This window comes from Carassius gibelio, chromosome B15 (genome assembly GCF_023724105.1).
Source record: "Carassius gibelio isolate Cgi1373 ecotype wild population from Czech Republic chromosome B15, carGib1.2-hapl.c, whole genome shotgun sequence".
Classification (NCBI taxonomy): Eukaryota; Metazoa; Chordata; class Actinopteri; order Cypriniformes; family Cyprinidae; genus Carassius; species Carassius gibelio.
The window spans coordinates 20,247,899-20,261,181 of record NC_068410.1 but is presented as its reverse complement, the minus strand read 5'-3'; positions in this window follow the sequence as shown (position 1 = coordinate 20,261,181).

Sequence of the window (13,283 nt, the reverse complement as noted above, 5' to 3'; positions counted from 1 at the left end):
CTGCCAACAACAGAAGCTTCAGGCTTGTTATGTACTGTGCTTGTCTCTCTTACATAGTTTCCGTAGTTTAGGAGTCAGAATGGCTCCTCGTCAAAATATTTATAAAACAACTCCCCAAAATGAATCCAAAAATGGAAATAAAATTTCCATTCTGTTATGATAGAACTTATTAGACATATGTTTTGCTTATATTTTTTATCAATCAATCAATCAATCAATTACCTTTATTTATATAGTGCTTTAAACAAAATACATTGCGTCAAAGCACGGAACAACATTCATTTGGAAAACAGTGTCTCAATAATGCAAAATGATAGTTAAGGCAGTTCATCATTGAATTCAGTGATGTCATCTCAGTTCAGTTAAATATAAGTAGATTTACCAGACTTATGGAAATAGTGTTCGTTCGGCCAGTAAAGACCCACCTACAAACACTCAAAACATGTTATAGCTGTAATCTATAGCAATTTTATATAGTTTCCGTGACTTTTAAATGGGCACTTCTCTCATTTCCTTTAGGAAAATCTAGTTATATACAGCAAAATTTGATTTCTGCAAGAGTTTTTAAACAAAAAGTATCTTATGCTTCCCACAGCTGTATTCGTTTGATCAAAAATACAGTTAAACAGTAAAATAGTGACATATTATTACAGTTTCAAATAACTGGATTGTGGACTGTGATATATATATATATATAAGGAGTTTTCAATGAATAGAAAGTTTTGAAAGAATAGAAGTAAAGCATTTTTTAATGGAAATCTTTTGTAACATGTAAACATGTCTTTACTATCAATTTAAATCAACTGAATACATCTACACAGATTAAAAGTAACCATTCCACACTGAATTATAAAATTATATATATATATATATATATATATATATATATATATATATATATATATATATATATATATATAGTGGGGATCGAAAGTTTGGGCACCCCTTGCAGAATCTGTGAAAATATGAGTAATTTTCAAAAAATAAGAGAGATCATACTAAATGCAGGTTATTTTTTATTTAGTACTGTCCTGAGTAAGATATTGTACATAAAAGATATTAACATTTAGTCAACAAGACAAAAAAATTGCTGAAATTATTAAAATAACCCCACTCAAAAGTTTGGGAACCCTTGGTTCTTAATATTGTGTTCTGTTACCTCATGATCCTCGACTGTCTTTCTGTTTTGTGATGGTTGTGCATGAGTCCCTTGTTTGTTCTGAACAGTTAAACTGAGCAGCGTTCTTCAGAAAAATCTTTAAGGTCCTGCAGATTCTTCAGTTTTCCAGCATCTTTGCATATTTGAACCCTTTCCAGCAGTGACTGTATGATTTTGAGATACATCTTTTCAGACTGAGGATATTTGAGGGACTCAAACACAACTATTTAAAAAGATTCAAACATTCACTGATGCTCCAGAAGGAAACAAGATGCATTAAGAGCTGGGGGGTGAAAACTTTTGGAATTTGAAGATCAAGGTAAATTTTACTTAATTTGTGTACCGGGAAACATACAAGTATCTTCTGTTGCTTACGAAGGGCAGAACTAAATGGAAAAAAATTATATTTCAACAAAATAAGATAAATTTGGCTATCTTCATCATGTTCAAAAGTTTTCACCCCTCAGCTCTTCATGCATCTTGTTTCCTTCTGGAGCATCAGTGAATGTTTGAATCTTTTTAAATGGTTGTGTTTGAGTCCCTCAAATATCCTCAGTCTGAAAAGATGTATCTCAAAATCATACAGTCACTGCTGGAAAGGGTTCAAATATGCAAAGATGCTGGAAAACTGAAGAATCTGCAGGACCTTAAAGATTTTTCTGAAGAAATCTGCAGGACCTTAAAGATTGATCTCACAATCAAAACGTACATATTTAGATGTAAATTAAGGCGAGACACTGCAGGAGAATAGGGCAAAAAAAATAACTAATAGTTATCACCTTACTTACCCAGTTGATTGATTACTTTGATTATTTCAAACATTTTTTGTATTACAAGTTTTCAAAAATGTAATGTTTAAATATGCATATGAGGCATTATTTAATGAAATATGTGCTAATTTGCATAAATTTCTAGTACAAAAATCTGAACACTAGATCAAGTCAGTTTTCAAAAAATGTGTTTAATTTTTTTGACATATTAGAGTCAAAAATTTTTTACAGACGACATTATGGTTATCTTTTTTTGTCACTCCATAATTCAGAAAATACTTTGAACAGCCAGAAAACAATATATTTTCACAGTTTTGGGGGGAATAAAATGTTGTATATAATCAAGGAAAATATATATGAACAAATCCCCTGTAAAAACCTTCAGAATATAGACAGGAATAAAATTGTCAAGTTTGGTGTGTGTAAGTGCTACTGAAGTGGAGATTTATGGCACAGTGTTGAAGATAAAACTCATTTTGAGAAAACGGCCTTTAAAAATATGTATTGTAATTGAAATCTATTGACACCAACAGATAAAGTGCTATAAAAGAAACACTTAACAGTGTCCTTTGGATGTTTTCCTTCCACTAGTTTGAAAAAGCACTTTATGAAAAACCAAATAGCCCGTAATTAGACGTAATTACAGCAGCCAGCTTCTAAATTTCTGAGATACTGTATTTGTGATTTTCCTTAGTTTTCTTAGTCAGTTATAATCATCAAAATTAAAAGAAATAAAACATTTGAAATATATCAGTCTGTGTGTAATGAATAAATTTAATGTACAAGTTTCACTTTTTGAATGGATTTAGTTAAATAAATCAACTCTTTGATGATATTCTAATTATATGACCAGTACCTGTGTGTGTGTGTGTGTGTGTATATATATATATATATATATATATATATATATATATATATGTATATATTTAACTAATTCCATTAAAAAAGTGAAACTTGTATATATATACTTGTATACAGAATAGAATATTAGAATATTACTTTACACCAAATACAAACTTCGAACCCTGATTTCCAAAGGAAATGCAAAATTTACTTTCATCAGAGAACATAACTTTGGACCACTCCACAGAAGTCCAGTCCTTTTTGTCTTTAGCCCACGCGACACACTTCTGACACTGTCTGTTGTTCAAGAGTGGCTTGACACAAGGAATGCAACAGCTGAAACCCATGTCTTGCATACGTCTCTGTGTTGTGGTTCTTGAAGCACTGACTCCAGCTGTAGTCCACTCTTTGTGAATCTCCCCCACATTTTTAAATGGATTGTTTCACAATACTCTACAGGGTGAGGTTATCCCTATTGCTTGTACACTTTTTTTCTACCATACCTTTTCCTTCCCTTCGTCTCTCTATTAATGTGCTTGGACACAGAGCTCTTTGAGCAGCCAGCCTCTTTTGCAATGACCTTTCCACCGTATTGCCTTCCTTGTGCAAGGTGTCAATGGTCATCTTTTGACAACTGTCAGGTCAGCAGTCTTCCCCATGATTGTGTAGCCTACAGAACTAGACTGAGAGACCATTTAAAGCCTTTGCAGGTGTTTTGAGTTAATTAGCTGATTATAGTGTTGCACCAGGTGTCTTCAATATTGAACCTTTTCACAATATTCTAATTTTCTGAGATACTGAATTTGGGATTTTCCTTAGTTGTCAGATATAATCATCAAAATTAAAATAAATAAACATTTGAAATATATCAGTCTGTGTGTAATAAATTATTATAATATACAAGTTTCACTTTTTAAATGGAATTAGTGAAATAAAAACTTTTTATATGACCAACATTTGTATGTGTATATATATATATATATATATATATATATATATATATATATATATATATATATATATATATATATATATATATACGTAATATTTTTACTTTATTCTCGTAGGCCTATTATGACTTTATTCTCGAAATATTATGGCTTTAATCTTGTAATCTTATAATTTTTTTAAATTTGCCAATATTTTTTTGAGATATATTTATTTTAGATATATTTAAAAAAATATATGTATTTTCTATTTTGTTGCTAAATAAAAAAAAAATTATAAGATTACGAGATTAAAGTCGTAATATTTCGATAATAAAGACGAAATGTTTCGAGAATAAAGTCGTAATAGGCCTACTACAAGAATAAAGTTAAAATATTACGAAAATAAAGTAATACTAAGAGAATAAAGTAGAAATATTACAAACATAAAGTCGAAAAATTATGAGATTAAAGTCAAAATGTTATGAGAATAAAGTCAAAATATTATGAGAATACATTTTCACATAGCCTATTTGGAATTTTCACAAAGAAAACAATTTAATGTAATGAATTGTTTCACATAAATACAGTGATCTGATCATTAAAGAGCTTGAAAAACACATTATTGTAAGACACATAATTAGTGTTTTGCTATAAAACTGATTTTGATTAACTGATAAAAGCTGAGACATTAAAAGTAGGTTTATCAGTGTCTTATTCTTGGTTTATTATATGTTGCACAGGGCGTGTAAAATAAGGCGATGTTCAGCGAGTTCCGAACAAATTTGGAGCTTCACTGGCAAACGTGCAGCAGTATTCACATGTCCCATACCACAATCATCCCACAGCCACTTGCTGTCATGCCATAAATCAGTGTCGCAAATATTCAGTGCTTACGATCTAGTATGGTATTGCATGGGCTGGATCTCTCTATCACTTGAATGCTGTGCTGGTACTTCTGGGTGTACCTGAAGCATTGATGAGGCTTTGGTGTTTTGCTCTTCCTCTATGTTTGCAGAAATGCAAGTGTTTTCCACAGGCTCCTCATTCCTTCGCTAAGATTGTCGTGCTCTATCTCGATTAATTTTCTAGAGAGGGTCTCCGCCACAGGAATCTCCTTTCCTGGCTGGTGCGTGATGGTGATGTCATTTTTCTGTAGTTGTAGGATCATTTTTTATGTCGCGGCGGAGCTGCGGCAAGTGGTTTTTACATCACTGATTCAAGCGGCTTGTCATCAGACTCCACTATGACTTTTCACCCGTACACGTAGTGATGAAAGTGCTTGCAGCCGAATAAGACCACGTAGAGCTCCTTCTCTATTTGAGCATAGCTAACTTCACATTCGGTCAGTGACCTTGACGCATAGCTGAGTGGCTTCCCGTCCTGCAGCAGGACTGCACTAAGGCAATATCTCGATGCGTCCACTTGAAGGTGCAATTCTTTCTGTGGGTCATAGTTCGCAAGTACTGGTCCCGGTTCCTTAGTTATGAGATCTTTCTTTTTTTTGGAATGCGGTGTCGTGCTGGTAAATCCTATATGAACTCTCTGGACTGTTTGAGGTGCTGCCAAAGTGGTGCATTATGTCCGATGAGCAGGTAATTTACTTGAACAGGTAATTTACCATTCCCAGGACTGTTTCGATCTCTGATTTGGTCTTCAGTGGCTCCATGTGCTTGATTGCTGAGACCTTTTCAGGGTCTGGCTTGACTCCTTCAGCAGATAAACAGTTACCGAAATAGCGAACTTCAGCAGCACTCACGATGCTTTTCTCAGGGTTGAGCGTCACACCTTTCAAACGAGACCTTTGCAACATTGCGTGTAAGTTGTCGTCATGTTCCTTTTTGGTCTGTCCGTAAACCAGAATGTCATCAATCAATCAATAAATCAATCACCTTTATTTATATAGCGCTTTAAACAAAATACATTGCATCAAAGCAACTGAACAACATTCATTTGGAAAACAGTGTCTCAATAATGCAAAATGACAGTTAAAGGCAGTTCATCATTGAATTCAGTGATGTCATCTCTGTTCAGTTTAAATAGTGTCTGTGCATTTATTTGCAATCAAGTCAACGATATCGCTGTAGATGAAGTGACCCCAACTAAGTAAGCCAGAGGCGACAGCGACAATGATCAACGATCGCAACGACAGTAATGACACCAAATGCTTGTTCCGTGTCACGTGACTTTTGCAAGACTGTATCTATGAAAAATTCTGCATGTGGTCCTTCGTCATCATAAGAAGCCTCTTTACTCACTGCATTAACATTCCGTTTGTAAGCAAAGTGACACACTTTGGCGAAGTGGTTGCATTTCCCGCATTTGCCACATTGTTTACCTCTTGCAGGGCATTTATCAGAAGGACAGTGAGCCTGGTTTCCACAGTAACTCCAAGTTCTGCCACAACTGCGACGTCATTGCTGCTCAGATGCAAGGCTTTCTGTGTGCTGACTGCGTGCACTGCTTGATCACGGGGGTTGTACACGCTGTTTGCAAACGTTTTGATCTGGGCTTGTGCAACTTTGTGTGATCTTGCTATATCCATGGCCTTGTCTAGTGTTAACTCAGAGCCGATGCTCAGCAGCTTCTCCCGCACTCGCGGAGAGTGAATGCCAAACACAATGCGATCTCTAACCATTTCCTCGCTGTATGCATAAGCAAAGTCTTTCACTTATAGTCTTAGTTCAGTCACTTATAGTCTTTTGTTCATCTTGGGCATCACATACGCTTCGTACTTGTCATAGTAAGTTTGCAGTTCCTTTGCTTCATCTGTCGTCAGCGCCCAGGTGTTGAAGATATCTCTTCCTTTATCTCCTATCCATGGGAGCAAATAACTGCACTTTTCTTCTTCAACCCATTTCTTTAACGGACCCACGAACATGAGCTCTGCATGCTGTCTGAACTTATGCCATGCATCTGGTAAGTTAGACGATTCCCAATTTATGTGCGGCGATGGTACTCCTGCAAAATCCATTTGACTTATTTTTCTTTTGACACCATGTCTTATTCTTGGTTTGTTATATGTTGCACGGGGCGTGCAAAATAAGGAGATGTACAGCAAGTACCGAACAAACTTGGAGCTTTACTGGCAAACGTGCAGCAGTATTCACATGTCCCATACCACTGGCACCAAGCCAATCATCCCACAGCCACTTGTTGTTGTGCCATAAATCAGTGTCGCAAATATTCAGTGCTTATGTGAACATTACAATCAGAAGCACGAATCTTATTGCTATAGGGTGGCTGACGCACTACAAATAACGAATGCAATGGAAGATATGAATTTGATGAATGATATTATTTCCAAGCATAGCCTACTGTCCTTAGGAGTATGACACATGGTATGATTTCTGCTAATAATCCCACATATATTTATAGTGTAATAAATTATAGATCTACAGCATCCCCCGAAGGAATGTCGATTGGGTCTGTGAGCTGATGTTAAGATTAAAATGTTGTTCCTGCTCAGTCTGTTAATAAATATCATATTCTTGATATTAAGATGTTTCCGCGAGTCCTTAAAACTGACTTATCCCAGTAAGATGATGCGGCCGCTCGGACGCGACAATATTCAAATCAATCCCGATGGCCTGCAACTTATCCCAGTGCTCTCAAAATAATATGACTTAAATTCCTACGATTTAAATTCTCAAAACATATTGACTTTATTCTTGTAATATTTCGACTTAATTCTCGTAGTATTACGACTTTATTCTCGTAATCTGTTTTTTTTTCAGCATGGCACAAAATATATATGTGTCTACATATATATATATATATATATATATATATATATATATATATATATATATATATATATCTATATTATATCTTAAAAGGATACATAGCATGAGAAACTGTAACTCAGTCAAAGCATAGGCTGGATGGCATAAATCCTGTGGTTGGACGCCGAATTGCAATAATAAGACAAACAGCTGACCACATCCATAAGTATCTGACCCCTGACGTCCCTCTGCCAGCAAAGACCATGACAAGGGCATTTATTCATCATTCAAGGTGGTCTGCAACAAATACTATTGCAAACAGAAGACGTAAAATAAGGAAATTACTGATCCTGGTGTTGGTAATGCTAAAAGGCAAATGGGGATCCTTATGATATTTCACGCAGTTAGAGAAAAGCTTTGTCTTAGGTCAGTGTCTACATCTGTAATGATGATGTATGATAGCAATACATGAGACATAAGATTAGTCTCATATAAAGCATTCTAACAAGTCCTTACTGTTATTATTATTTCCTAAGTAAACTTTTTTTCTGTAGAAAGTATAGGCATTGCTCATTAAATACCTGGTTTGTCTTTTATTTTGTGGGCCCAAGCATGACACACAGTGGGTCAGGAGGAGGAGAAATGTGTTCCCTTGTCCTATTTCTCCGGACCTCAAAGATAAACTTTTCCTAGGCCATTGCTTTGGGACCCCTCATGTTTTCCCTCAACATCTTTCAAAGCTTTGACATACTTGCAAGAAAATTAAATTAGAATAAAAATTAGAATGTACCATAAGGATATATATATATAATTACAAGTCTTTTAAATCGGGGCGGCAGTGGCTCAGTGGTTCATGTAGCTTGTCTACAAACTGGAAGGTTGGTGGTTCAATCCCCGGCTCCACCTGACCAAGTGTCAAGGTCTCCTTGAGCAAGACACCCAACCCCAGCTGCTCCTGATGAGCTGGATGGCGCCTTGAAAGGCTGACACCGTGAATGTGAGGCAAATTGTAAAGCGCTTTGGATGGCCATGTGGTCTGTTGAAAGTGCTAAATAAATGCAGTCCATTTACCATTTAAATTGGTTCACTAAATCGTAGTTACTTTAATTGGTTACTGATTTACAAATTAAAATGTTTACACAGTTATTTTACACATTCGTTAATTGAGAAACAACTATATGTTTCATCCATCCTGAAAGCGTTGAGAAAAGTAACAGGTAACATGTGGACACTTTTTTCAGTATAATAACTTACACTGTAATAACGATAAATGAGATTTTTAACAGAAAAATTAAACATCAAACTATCATTATTATTTCATACCATAGCGCAAAGCCCTGTCCGTTTATATCCTGAATTTGATAGAATATGCACGTCAAACAGAGATGGTATGGGAAACTCAAAACTCCACTCAAAAGTGTTTATTCTTATACAAAAATACTTAAAAAAAATAGTAATTAAAATAATAAGTTATAGACAGCATGGTACGCGCTGTTTATAATATTTTTATTGCTGTCATTTTATATTTTAAATATGGGAGTCACATGACTGCCCCGATGGTGTGTGTGCAAACCATCCCATGTATTCATACACAGCTGCAGGTCTATCGCAGACAATAAAAACACATCAAAAACAATGTACAGAAAAACAATACCCCACCCCCCAGCATATTACAAATCACAGATAAAAAAGTGAGTTTTCAGAGATTATTTAAACACATCAAAATATTCTGCATGTCTGATTTTAGAGGGGAGTGAGCTCCAGAGTTTTGTAGCAAGGGAGGAAAATGTCCGGCCACCCATTGAGCGTTAACGAGTAGAGGGAACAGTCAGAAGGCCAGAATAAGAGGAAAGGGAGATTCCGCTTTGGTGAGTAAACTGTTAAAAGATCTGATAGATAATTCGGTGCCAAACCATGCCAAGTCCTTAAACGTAAGCATGAGAATTTTGAAATCAGTACAAAACCTGACAGGGAGCCAGTGTAGGGATTCCAAAATTGGAGTGATGTGCTCACTATTTCTGGTCCCTCTCAGGATTCGAACAGCTGAATTTTGGACATACTGAAGTTTATTTAGGGTGGTTTTTGAAACACCTGCAAGCAAAGCATTGCAGTAATTGATGCATGAGAAGACAAATGTGTTGATCAGTTTATCAGCCACAGTAAAGGACAGCATGGGGCGAATTTGTGCAATATTTCGGAGATTAAAAAAAATGACGTGTGTTCTGAACATGGGGGTCAAATGTTAAATGAGCATTGAATATCACGCCCAGGTTCTTTAATTTTGTTTTAAACTCTAAGACTGGACCATCTACAGTTAGTGCTAAAGGTTCAGTTTTACGAAATTGTTGGGTTGAACCAATAAGCATCACCTCCGTCGTATTGCTGTTAAGACAAATAAAATTGAGACATACATATTTTTATCTCAGAGATACAATGTTTCAGGGAAGCAACAGCTGGATAATCACCCGGTTTTGAGTGAATGTACACCTGGGTGTCATCTGCATAGAAGTGATAATTAAGACCACAGGATCTAAGGAGATAGCCAAGAGGAAAAATACACATACAGAAGAGTAATGGACTCAGAAGGGATCCCTGAGGTACCCCAAATAAAATTATTACCCAAAATAAAATACTTCATTCTACTGGTCATCTTCAATGTGCGCAGCTCAAAACAAAAATGCAGAATATTAATAACTACTGTCATATACTAGGACTGTGCAAAAAATCGAATGCGAATTTCATGCACATCTCATCAGTAAAGACGCTCCTGTAATTAGAAGTATATCTCCAGCACGTGCGTTCAGATCAGGGTCGCCAGGTTTTCACAACAAATCCTGCCCAGTTGCTTCTCAAAACTAGTCCAAAACTAGCTCACTGCGCTTCCAGAAGGTTCCCCAATAAAAAAAATGCTTCCCAGGGTTAAAATATACGTTATTTAGCAGGGTTGCCTTGGCAAAATTTGCATTTTAGGGGCTAAATATCACGTTATTTGTATTGGGGTTGCTTTGACCCGCGGACATGAAAAACAACCACGGACTTGGCAACACTGGTTGGCATTTACTACACCGAGCCGTAATTCACTGACAATCTACACAAAATCGATGTTAAAATCGCAGGCGATTCTTTGTTGATTTTGAAAATGATTTTGTGTTAGTTGTCGGTAGACTACGGCTCTGTGTAGTAACTGCCGCTCCCCCTGAACCAGTGTTGCCAAGTCTGCGATTGTTTTTCATGTCCGCGGTTTGAAGCAACTTATTAATCCAACACAGGAGTAAATCCAACATTTGGAACTGGTAACTGGTAGACCCGACAAAACTGAACAGAAAGAACTAGGGTTTTTAAAGGCAGGATAATGAGGGATCTGACAGCTGCGGGGAATCAATTAATGATCAAACTAAACAAGGACAGGAAACATACCAAATAAGGAAAAACAGGAACTGACAGAAATGACAACACAGGTCAAATCCTGACATGTCGCCAATCTGGCTTCAAAAGTGGCCACTCAACTGAGACCGCTCTGCTCTCGGCTACTGAAGCCCTGGGACTAGCAAGAGCAGCTTCAAAATCCTCAGTACACATCTTACTGGACCTGTCTGCCTCTTTTGACACCGTTAATCACCAGATTCTCCTGTCCACTCTCAGAAAGATGGGCATCTCTGGAACCGCACTCCTGTGGGTTAAGTCCTACCTCTCTGACAGATCCTTCAGTGTGTCTTGGAGGGGGATGTTTCGAAGTCACAACACCTTGCTACTAGGGTTCCTCAAGGCTCAGTACTTGGACCACTTCTATTCTCCATCTACATGACGTCATTAGGATCTGTCATTCAGAAGCATGGATTTTCTTATCACTGCTATGCTGATGACACCCAACTATACTTCTCATTCCAACCAGATGACCCGACGGTAGCTGCTCGCATTTCAGCCTGTCTGAGTGATATTTCTAGCTGGATGAATGACCATCACCTTCAGCTTATCCTTACGAAGACAGAACTCCCGGTGATTCCAGCTAACCCATTGCTTCATCACAACTTCTGTATACAGCTGGGTTCGTCAACCATTACTCCTTCGAGGACAGCCAGAAACCTAGGAGTTGTGATGGATCACCAGTTAAGCTTCACAGACCACATTGCTACAAAGACCCGGTCCTGCAGGTTTGCCTTATACAACATTAGGAAGATTAGACCCTTCCTGTCAGAGCAAGCCACCCAACTTCTTGTCCAAGTTCTTGTTCTCTCCAGACTGGACTATTGTAATGCTCTCCTGGCGGGCCTTCCTGCATGTACTGTCAAGCCTCTGCAATTGATACAGAATGCAGCAGCAAGGGTTGTCTTCAATGAGCCAAAAAAAGCTCATGTTACTCCTCTCCTCATCAGGTTACACTGGCTACAAGTAGCCGCTCGCATAAAATTCAAGGTACTGATGCTTGCCTACAAGAAGACCACTGGCACGGCACCAACATACCTAAACTCACTGGTTAAATCTTATGTGCCTTCCACAAGTTTGCTCTCTGCAAGTGAACAACGCCTTGTGGTGTCATCCCAAAAAAGTTCAAAATCACTCTCACGGACCTTTTCCTGGACTGTGCCCAGCTGGTGGAATGACCTCCCAATCTCAATTCGTAAAGGTGAGTCTTTGCTCATTTTCAAGAATTATCTAAAGACTCATTTTTTTCGAAAGCACTTAACCAACTAATACTAGCACTTTTCCTTTTCTTGTCTTTTCATAAAACATAAAAAAAACCTGGCAAGGAGTTCTATGCTAGACTAACTGAGACTTGTCATGGCACTTGTATACTGTTGTTGTTCTCTTGTTGACCTGACTGCTTCTATTATTCTCATTTGTAAGTCGCTATGGATAAAAGCCTCTGCTAAATGATTAAATGTACATGTAAATGTTAAATGTGGATCATGGCAGTCCTACGGGGCTCACACCACATAGATGGTGGGCTGAAGGTGAGCAGAGGGGCTGCCTGATGACAGGGGTGGAAGAGGCAGGAGCGGGTGTGAGGGCGGGTTATATTCTAGGAGCTGCCACTGGGAGATTGGAAGCCCCCTCTGGGCTGGATGAGAAAACCAAGGACAAAGGAGGGCTGCCACAGGTACAGCAGAGATGACGGAGAGAGGAGAGGGGGCAGTTCAACCTCCAGTTCCAATTCCCAAACAGTAAGATCCTCCTCCTCATTTTGGCCCTTTTGGCATTCCATAGTGCACTCACACTCAGCTGTGGTGCAGGGGGTGGAGCAAAACTCACACAGTCCATGGCTCTCTCCCTTGCAGTTTGCACTGTAGCCAGCTCTCGCACCTGGTCTGACGGTTTGGGCTCCATATCCAGGACAATCCTCCACTGATTCGCTCTTCATTGAACAGATTTGGCTCATTGATTGTAGGAGTAATGTCATCGGGGAGCTCGGTCTGATGCTCCGCACCATGGGAAGATGGTGGACTGGGCACTGGGGCTGGAGTGGTTTCGGTGAGATCTTCCTCTGGGCCGATGGTGAATTGCGATCCATTTCTCGCCAGAATCCACTCCACGAAGGCAGTGAAATCCATTTGAGGGCCCTCTTCAGACGATGGTGCTCTATACTCGGGGTTGAGGCATGCTTCAAAGAACGAGCGGAGAGCTTTGTCCGGATAGGTGGTAAGATGGGGTATGGCCAGAAACAGTCTGTTATGACCCTTGAGAGAATACTCTCCCTGCTCCAGCAGGAGGATGAAGAATTCCGGGCAGGTGTAGGGATCCATAGAACACAACAGAGAGGAAAAACAGTGAAAAAAATGGAGGGGAGACACACAATTTACTGTTGTTCAGTCAGATCTTCTGTCAAACTATTCTGCCGGAAGGAACACTAATAATCGAAAGT